This window comes from Ovis canadensis, chromosome 1 (assembly GCF_042477335.2).
Source record: "Ovis canadensis isolate MfBH-ARS-UI-01 breed Bighorn chromosome 1, ARS-UI_OviCan_v2, whole genome shotgun sequence".
In the NCBI taxonomy this organism is placed as follows: Eukaryota; Metazoa; Chordata; class Mammalia; order Artiodactyla; family Bovidae; genus Ovis; species Ovis canadensis.
This window is the reverse complement of record NC_091245.1, coordinates 64,802,898-64,812,848: the sequence shown is the minus strand read 5'-3', so window position 1 is coordinate 64,812,848 and position 9,951 is coordinate 64,802,898. Positions and strand designations below refer to the sequence as shown.

General features: G+C 43.3%; 1 long non-coding RNA gene across 1 annotated transcript; it reads right to left on the bottom strand.

The window, feature by feature from the left end:
- Positions 1 to 8,022: 8,022 nt before the first annotated feature.
- On the bottom strand, positions 8,023 to 9,631 carry LOC138443771 (uncharacterized). The gene is made up of 2 exons (XR_011258300.1): positions 9,575 to 9,631; positions 8,023 to 8,319 (listed from the first exon to the last, which is right to left on the bottom strand). It is a non-coding gene; the product is annotated as an uncharacterized lncRNA (long non-coding RNA).
- Positions 9,632 to 9,951: the final 320 nt, after the last annotated feature.

Sequence of the window (9,951 nt, the reverse complement as noted above, 5' to 3'; positions counted from 1 at the left end):
TAATCTGTAAAACAAAATTCCTCAGAGGCTCACTCAAATTTCTTAATATGAGGCAAACATTTTGCTAAGTGACAATGACATCATTTACTGTAAGTTTTCCAAAGGGCCCTTTTCTATTTCTCTAACTTAGAATTGTCACCTCCACAGCACAGAGGTGTTCTCTCCCGTCTGCGCCATGCACCCAGGGTTTATGCCATCACATGACACTTGTGCACAACTCAGGAGGGAATAGCACAGCCCGGCTGAAAGGAAGCCCTCACCTTCTCTATCCAGAGCTCTTTGTTTTTTACGCTCTGCCTGTACAGTTTGGAAAACTCTATTCTCTTGGACTTAGCACCACAAATACTTATTTCTTTAACATTCTTTCTCACTGAAGTTCAATTTTTTATGAGAAAACTTGTTTTAAAGAAGAATCTGAATTAGAACTGTACATCTGATTACTGTACATTTTCTTGTACACTCAGAACAGACATTTTAAAAATAACAGCATTTTCTTGAGAAAGTTCTTGAAATGATGCACAGTCTTATACAGTAATTTTCATGTTTGTTGAAGCTGCTACCAAGACTCCAGAGGAATTCCTCTTGAGCGCAGAGACTAAGAAGAGAGAGTTGCTTCTCCATAGTATCTTAGCATCAGCTCAGCAGTGCCAGTTCAACTCAGCTCAAGAATCACTGGTCCTCATTGTGCAAGATTCTGAACAAGTGAAACAGTCCCTACTCGTAGTTTGAAATGAAAGAGGATCCAGGTTGTCAAGGTAACAGATAAAACGAGACACGGGAAGAAGCACAAGGCCAAAGTTCAGTCTTCCCACCACCCTCCCACACTTGGCCACCATTTCCCCACCTCAATCCTCTCTGCATCTTATAGATTAAAATGCCACGCATTTTCATCAAGTCCTCTCTTGAAACAGTCACTCCATTTCCATCTTCCTCCAGCTCATCTGGCCTGTTCTTTCCTTCCCACTTCGTCTCTAACAATTGATAGGAATAAATTCTGTCTCCTTACACTGTGTATCCTGCACAGTCCACTAGAGTGTAAGTGCCACAAGAACAAAGACCCTGTGCTTATTATTACTATTGTATTCACAAAGCGGAGTTGAGTGTCTGGCACAAGGGAGGTGCTTCATAAACAGTTGTTAAAGTAAATGGAGTGTTCATTTACAGGAGCACGTCTTTGTCCCAGTAATACTTTCTACACTTTCTACCCAGTATGTCCTCACTCTTCCTCTCCAAAATTCTCAAACCCACACTCATATCTGTGATGGACTGAATGTTTGTGTTTCCCCACCCCAAATTCATATGTTGAAATCCTGACCCCCAATGTTATGGTATTGAGATGAAGGTATTAGGAGATGAGGGTAGAGCCCTAGTGAATAGGATTAGTGCCCTTCCAAGGAGAAATATCAATAACCTCAGATATGCAGATGACACCACCCTTATGGCAGAAAGTGAAGAGGAGCTAAAAAGCCTCTTGATGAAAGTGAAAGAGGAGAGTGAAAAAGTTGGCTTAAAGCTCAACATTCAGAAAACGAAGATCATGGCATCTGGTCCCATCACTTCATGGAAAATAGATGGGGAAACAGTGGGAACAGTGTCAGACTTTATTTTTTTGGGCTCCAAAATCACTGCAGATGATGATTGCAGCCATGAAATGAAAAGATGCTTACTTCTTAGAAGAAAAGTTATGACCAACCTAGATAGTATATTTAAAAGCAGAGACATTACTTTGCTGACTAAGGTCCGTCTAGTCAAGGGTATGGCTTTTCCTGTGGTCATGTACGGATGTGAGAGTTGGACTGCGAAGAAGGCTGAGCGCCACAGAATTGATGCTTTTGAACTGTGGTGTTGGAGAAGACTCTTGAGAGTCCCTTGGACTGCAAGGAGATCCAACTAGTCCATTCTAAAGGAGATCAGCCCTGGGATTTCTTTGGAAGGAATGATGCTAAAGCTGAAACTCCAGTACTTTGGCCACCTCATGCAAAGAGTTGACTCATTGGAAAAGACTTTGATGCTGGGAGGGATTGGGGGCAGGAGGAGAAGGGGACGACCGCGGATGAGATGGCTGGATGGCATCACTGACTCGATGGATGTGAGTCTGAGTGAACTCTGGGAGTTGGTGACGGACAGGGAGGCCTGGCGTGCTGCAATTCATGGGGTCACAAAGAGTCGGACACTACTGAGCGACTGAACTGAACTGAAGAGAGCCCTGAAAGAGCTCTTACCACATGAAGACATAACAAGAAGATGGCCATCTGTGAGACAGAAAGCCAGCTCTCACCAAACACCAGATCTGCTGGTCTTGAACTTCTCAGCCTCCAGAACCGTGAGAAATAAACTTAACGTTGTTTGGCCATGCAGTCTCAATGCTTTGTTATAGAAGCTCAGACTGACTAAACTAATCTCTTTCTTCTGATAGCTATATAATTTCAAGTTTGCTCTGTACAGCTTACTGTTTGAACATATCCCACACTGGTGATACTCATTCAATTTTCAGGAAAAGACATAGTTGACTGTTAAGTTCTTTGCTGTTCCTAACACACTGAGTTGTTCAGTGAAGACTGAAAGCCCTCAAGTGGACACTTACTTATAATATCTGCAACTTGCCAGAAGGAGCTCCACTTAATCTTTTGAGATCAGGACTGCAGAGTTCAGCTTTCAAATAAGTCAGCTTAACTCCAGGAAAGTCTGAGTAACAGTAAGAAGTCAGAAAAGATAGAACAAGCTGCTCTGACCCAAGAAACATGAGATCTTCCTTAAGGTCATTTCCAAAGGGTGATAAATTCCCTCAACAGGAACATCTGGGCCTGACTTTTCTAAAGATCCAGTTCTTCCCCTCCACAAAACAAACCCTAGGTCTCATTTTTACATGAACTGAATAAGAGCTCTTCTACAGGGTTCTTGAGTATTTGTGTGTGTCAGCCTCTGGGATCATTTTGTCCTGCAGACAAGTGAGTATTTTGGTCTCTTGTGGACCACATGCTCTAAGGTAAAGATTCATAGGAGTACTTGTTTCTCCTTTGTGACAAGGAGGAGATAAACACCAGTTAAAATCCAACTTCTGTGGCAATAGCACATGACCCTGCAGAATGGACTTACAAAGGGATTTTTTTTTTCTCCTAAACGCTTCTATTTCTTGACAGAAATGACCAGTTTCTCTACCATTAGGGCATCTGTGACCTACTAGATAAAGATCATATTTTATCAAATGGAAATTTGTATCAGGACTTTTCCCACTGTAGTGAGAGAAATCTACTCAAACTAAGCCAAAAAGGGAATTTAATGGCAGACCTAACTGAGAAGTCCTAAGGTTGTCTGGCTTTAGGTATGGTTTGGGTAGGAGCCGGCAAACTGTGACTCATTGCCTGTTTTTGTAAATAAAGTTTTACTGGCACAGCCGTGATTGTTCTTTTACATATTGTTCATGGTTCTTTCAAGCTACAACAGCAGTACTGAGTACTCACAAGAGAGACCTTATAGCCAGCAAAACCTAAAGTATTACACGGCTCTTTCTAGAAAAAGTTTGCTAGCCCCTGACCTACCTAGGAGCCCAGGCGATGTCCCCAGGATTCTCTAAGCTCTTCCCTTTGACCCTACTCTGAGATGGCTTCGTAGTCCAGCGTCCCCATGCTGATATCATTCCTTTCTGCTAACAGTCCTAGTTGAGAAGAGCACTTCTTTCCCAGTAACTCTTGCCAAAATCCTAGGGTTTAAACTGACAAGTTGGGTAAGGTACCCATCCTTGGATTGATGCCGTATGGTTTGGAGGATGGACTTTTCGCTGATTGGCATAGGCTTGAGTCACACCACCCTGTGCTGGAGTTGAATCAGTCACCCCATGCATTCTTCCCAAGGAAGGTGAAAATCTACAAATGTCCATTATGGTTGGTTGGTCACATTCTGAGCTTGGACATTTCTTAGAGTATGTCAATGAGCTATCTGCATGATTTTAGAAACCCTTAAACGGAGTTACTATTAATAACAACCAGCTGTTATTGATGAGGTTTCAGTGCCAGATACTATACTGAGGATTAAATATTATCTTGTTTATCCTCTCAACAGCTATAAACACTAGGCATTTTTATTTCCAGTTTACCAATGAGGAAAATAAGGATAAGAGATTTAATAATAAGTTGGCTTCAAAGTTTCACAGTCAGGATTGGAATCTAGAGCTGTCTAACTGTGAGCTTGAATTATGCTGCCTGCCTCCCCACCCCTATAGCGTTGCTTTTCTGGGAATTCCCTACTCACCCACCCTGTGCCCGAATAGTGCTTGAGCACTGAACTCGGGACCAAAGGGCCCAAGTTCTAGTGAACTCAGCTCTGCCATTAACTCACCGGATGACTTTTAGCAAGTTACTTAGCTTTTGGAATTTCAGTTTCCTCATCTGTAAAAATGAACAGCTTAAACTATCAGTGACTTTCAAACTATGTTCTACTGGCAGGGGGGCTTTTGTGGCAGTACCCTAGAGTTTGCCATAGAGAGTGAGGGACATTTGACCAGCTGTCTCTCCACACTCCCCCAATCTCATAATCTCCATCACTTTTCTTTTGGCTCCTTCTGAAGTCTAATTTGTAAAGAATAAACATTCCTGTTGCAAAAAAAAAAAAAAATTAATCATGGGACTAAAAGACCTTTAAGATGCGTCAATACTTTCTGCCTGTTCTTGTACCTCTCTCTTCCTGCTTGTGTCGTGGGAGGCTGAGCTGTATGGATGGACTACATCAACAGGTTTTCTGTGCTTTGACTTCCTGTTGGGTTCAGCCAGTAGGAAACTAGTGGAAAGGGGATGAAAGGAGAGAGAGGTCAGGGTACAGATTCACCTGGCTCAGTTCAGTTCAGTTCAGTCTAGTCGCTCAGTCATGTCCGACTCTTTGCGATCCCATGAATCGCAGCACGCCAGGCCTCCCTGTCCATCACCAACTCCTGGAGTTCACTCAGATTCACGTCCATCGAGTCAGTGATGCCATCCAGCCATCTCATCCTCTGTCGTCCCCTTTCTCCTCCTGCCCCCAATCCCTCCCAGCCTCAAAGTCTTTTCCATAGCTAGGTTCAAAGATTACAGCTCTTGCTGGGTTAACTCCCTCCATCAGCGCTGTATGGGTTTGGGAAACTGTTTCATTCTCTGCCCCGATTCTATCTAAGAGCAGTAACAGTTCCTTGCTGTCACTAGCCCTGGGGTACCTTGCCATTCCTTGGAGTCTTGTTGTAATGATAGTATGTCTGGTTATGTAGAAACTGTTGTTTAAGTATTTCCTTCTTTAAATATTCCTCACTGGGAAAGGTGGTCAGGATGGCAAAGTAGGAAGAACCAGAACTCATTTCCTCCCATGGACACACCAAGACTACAAATGCTTTGAAAACCATCTAAAGTACTAGCATAAAAGATTTTCCAAGACTAAAGATATAAAGAAAACAACAGTGAAACATGTAGGGGGGCAGAGATGTGGCATAGTCAAGACTCATACCCCCGAGTCAGTGACCCACATATGGGGAGAATATCACAATCACAGAGGCCCTCTCCAAGGAGCAAAGAAATTGAGCTCCACATCAGCCTCCCTGGCCCAGGGGCCCCAGAGGGAACAAATGAGAATGCCTGGCTTCAACAGCCAATGGGATTTACAGTCAGAAGATCTAGAAAGCTACAAGAAACAGAGATTTCACTCTTACAGGATTCATTCAAAAGCTCACATGCTGTAAGTCTCAGAGCAGAGGCAATAGTTTGAAAGGAGGCTTATTCAGATCTACTTGCTAATCTCAGGGAGCCTCCTAGGGAGACAGGAGGCAACTGGGACACCCCTGGGGATGGAGATGCTGGTGGCAGCCCTTTTGGGGAGCATATTTAATCATAGTAACACTGGTACTTAAAAGAGCCATTTTGGAATACTCTCTTTAATCTTAGCGCCAGGGACCCGGCCCCTCCCAACAGTGGCCTGGCATCCCCACACCCTCTCAGGATACAGCAAAAGCAGTTCTAAGAGCAAAGCTTATAGCAATGCAAGCTTGCCTCAGGAAATAAGAAAAATCTCATCAACCTAAATTTATACCTAAAGGAACCAGAGAACAAGCAAAACCCAAAGTTAGTAGAAGGAACTAAATCATAAAAATCAGAGCAGAAATAAATGAAGCAGAGACTAAAAAAGAAAAAAATCAATAGAAAAATTTTAAAAAAGAAACTAAGACTTGTGGAAACCAAGGAGAAATTGGTTGACAGAGCTTGGAGGAATGTTCTAGATGAAGAGAACAACATGACCATGGGCCTGTCAGCCAGAAATTACAGGATGTGCTTCAGACACCGTATAATAGTTCAATCCGACTACTGCAGACATGTGAGAGTTCTGTTTTTGCCACTCAGCCACAATTATTCATCCTTTTTCTACTGGAAATAATATGACATATTGTATTTTGAGAATAACCCCTCCCTGTAGTTATCTCATTAGTGAAGTGAAGTCGCTCAGTCGTGTCCGACTCTTTGCAACCCCGTGGACTGTAGCCCACCAGGCTCCTCTGTCCATGGGATTCTCCAGGCAAGAATACTGGAGTGGGCTGCCATTTCCTTCTCCATCTCATTAGTAGTAAGAGATTGACAACCTTCAGCTTCTAATGCGGGTCCCAACTGGGTTCAGTTAGTCAGCATAATCTAGCCCCAGAGTGACTGATTCAATGATGGGCATGTAACTCAATTTGGACCAGTGAGAATCAGAGGCAAGACATGTGTTGAAAGTGACAGAGTTTTATCCAGAATTTAACTGTAAAGTCTCTTTCCACTGGATTTGAAATTAAGAGGATGTAGAGACAGGAGCTGCTGCAACCAGCTCATGACCATGAGGGCAGAGCTTGACTAAGAATGGAGCCAGCACAGCTGAAAGGCATCCCGAAGGTAGAAAGATAAAACCTCGTTTCTGATCAATTCACTCCTGAAGCTGAAACAATCTGTGAGTAATCCATTAGCCAGTTAATTACGACATCAATGAATTCCCTTTATCTCTTAAGCCAGTTTAAACTAGAATTCCTACCTCTACTTAAAAACATAAGGGTTAAGACTAGGAAGATAGTTTGAATCCAGGACAAAGGATGTTGAATAGCAAGTCTTGAACTAGATTTCACAGGAAAAATTTTTGACAAGGATTGACGTAATTCTTCAATTTCCCTTTAGGCTGTACAAAGCGGTTTTACATAAACTATCTTACTGAATCTTCAGTTTTCCAATGTCATACATATTATCTTCCATGAGGAAATTGAGTACCAGAAAGTCTAAATGACTTGCTTTACAATCGTGCCGCTCATGAAAGAGCAAAGTGTCAGTTTTGGATCTTTCAATTCTGAATCCTGCTGCTAAGATCTCCTGCATCGCAGGTGGATTCTTTACTGTCTGAGACACCAGGGAAGCCCAAAGCTGTTTCAGCAACATGCAAAAGAAAAAACAAAAGCAAAGCAAGCAAACAAAAAACACCTGAATCTGAAGACTTGAAGGATCCTTACCTCCAAGATACCTTTCTGATTTCATGACCTGTCAGTGTTGGAATTCACATTTGGACAGAATGAGGTGCTGCTGGTATAGATTTCTTCTGATCCTTGGAATCATCTAGAGTGTTGCCATGCAAAGAAGATGGGCTTCAAGTACATAAAGCTTGACTGCTCCTTATCACTATGGCCACTGAGGAATTCATTTAATATTTCTTCATGCATTGGAGAAGGAAATGGCAACCCATTCCAGTGCTCTTGCCTGGAGAATCCCAGGGACGGCGGAACCTGGTGGGCTGCCGTCCATGGGGTCGCACAGAGTCGGACACGACTAAAGCAACTTAGCAGCAGCAGCATTTGTAAAACAGTGATGACAATTGCTACCTCGTTTGGGTCAATATGAAAATTGAACAGGTAAAGTGTCTGTTACAATAGGCATCTGTAAAAGTTAGGTCTCTTTATTATGGAAGGTAGTAGAAGCAGGTTTTTGAATCAGTCTTGGTTTTAAATTTTCACTCTTTTCCTAACTAGCTCTATGCACCCACCTGTAGAGTTGGTTCTTTCTTTCTCTTTTTCAATCTGTTGGGTTTTTAAAATATTTATTTATGTGGCTGCACTGGATCTTAGTTGCATCATGTGGGATCTTTCGTTGCGGCACATGGACTCCTGATCAGTAGTTGTGGCACTCCAGCTTAGTTGCTCCTCGGCATGTGGGATCTTAGTTCCCTGACCAGGGATTGAACCCTGATCCCCTGTGTTGCAAGGTGGATTCTTAACCACTGGACCACCACGGAAGTCCCTAGAGTTGGTTCTTGAAGGACAGGTCTGTCCTTATCTCTGCTGAATCCACAGTGGCCCTAGAAGGCAGTCAGTAAATGTTTAAATGACAAGTTTCCTAAGCTTTAAATTTAAACAATTGAGATAAAATATATAGTACAAGTATAGTATAAGAAATCAGGATATAGCATGAAACAGTCCAATCCCTGGCCCATAGTAAGTGTTCAGAAAATCATAATTGAGTTGATTTCTATTGAATACTTACTTGTACCAGTCCCTGCTCTAAACACCACAGATATTCATACAATTCTCAAATCTCCATCCCTGTTTTACAGATAAAAATCAAAGCTTCATTTTTATTATTATCTAAATACTTAATGTCACTTTAGGCCCCATGACTTGTGAGTCCAACTCTTTCCTTTTAAGGTTTGGGACCCTCAAGGAGTCTGATTCAGGGTCTGTTAAATTATGGCTTCTCTCTTTCCTTTTTTGCATTGTTAGAATGAAATAAAGCCTTCTTTCTTTAAAGAACACAATGAAGACTTTCTTTTGATTTTCCTCCTCTTTCTCCCATTATTTCCAGAGTGAGGTTGGCCTGCCTGAGGTTTTGTCTGGCAGGAGCCCTTTAATTCAGAGAAGGCCAACAACTCACTGAGCCGGCAGGCCTTTGCCCTCAGCTGGCTGACAGTGAAGCCGCAGTTGGACCTCCCAGCTGGGGTTGTCTTGCATTCTTTCCCCGAAATTGCATGCTGCCATCTGCTGGCCAAATCTAGTCATCACACCCATGTTTTCAAGGTTTCCAAATGAGGCTGCGGTGCATGGGGTCGCTGGGAGTCGGACACGACTCAGCACCTTCCCTTTCACTTTTCACTTTCATGCATTGGAGAAGGAAATGGCAACCCACTCCAGTGTCCTTGCCTGGAGAATCCCAGGGACGGGGGAGCCTGGTGGGCTGCAGCCCATGGGGTCGCAGAGTCAGACATGACTGAAGCGACTTAGCCCCAGCAGCAGCAGCAAATGAGGCTCCAACTGTCTCTCACAACTGCTTCCCAAAACACCTTCAGGGGCTACCCCAGAGGTGAATTTAGCAGACAGACCAACGTGACAAGTCTGTGGACCTTGGTTCAAAGCTAAGGTGCTCAGGCAAAGATTGTTGGTGGCTGATTTCCACTCAGGAAGGTAGAAGTGAGTTTCCATTTCACTGTACTGGTGAAACCCCTCCACTAACTCTCCTCCTATCCTACAAGTATGCCATCTTGTCCAGAGCCACATGTTTTATACCCATCTCCATCTCCCACCAACCTGACACTGTTTCATCCATGAGACTTGAATTACCATAACAATCCTTTACAGGAACGTTTGGTAAAACAGCCACACTCAGAAAAGTCTTCTATATCCTTCTCCCAGGTCTCCCAGAGACCCCGTTCAAGTTTTCCCAGTTGTCTCAGAGGTTCCTCTGCAACAATGGACTTAATCCAAAGACAGGTGCTGTTCCTCATGCCGTGTTCTCTTGGTATCTTTCAATCTGGAACATTCCTCACTTTTTGACTTTTATAACCTTGGCATCTGTTGGGGTGCAGTCCCTGGCCTACAATCCTTGTAGTTGCCCAGACTCAAGACCAAAGAAAGAGCCCAGAGACAGTGACAGGGACATCAGCGGCTTTTTGGATAAGGGATCTTACGTGTCCAAAGCGAAGGGTCCTGGAGCAATA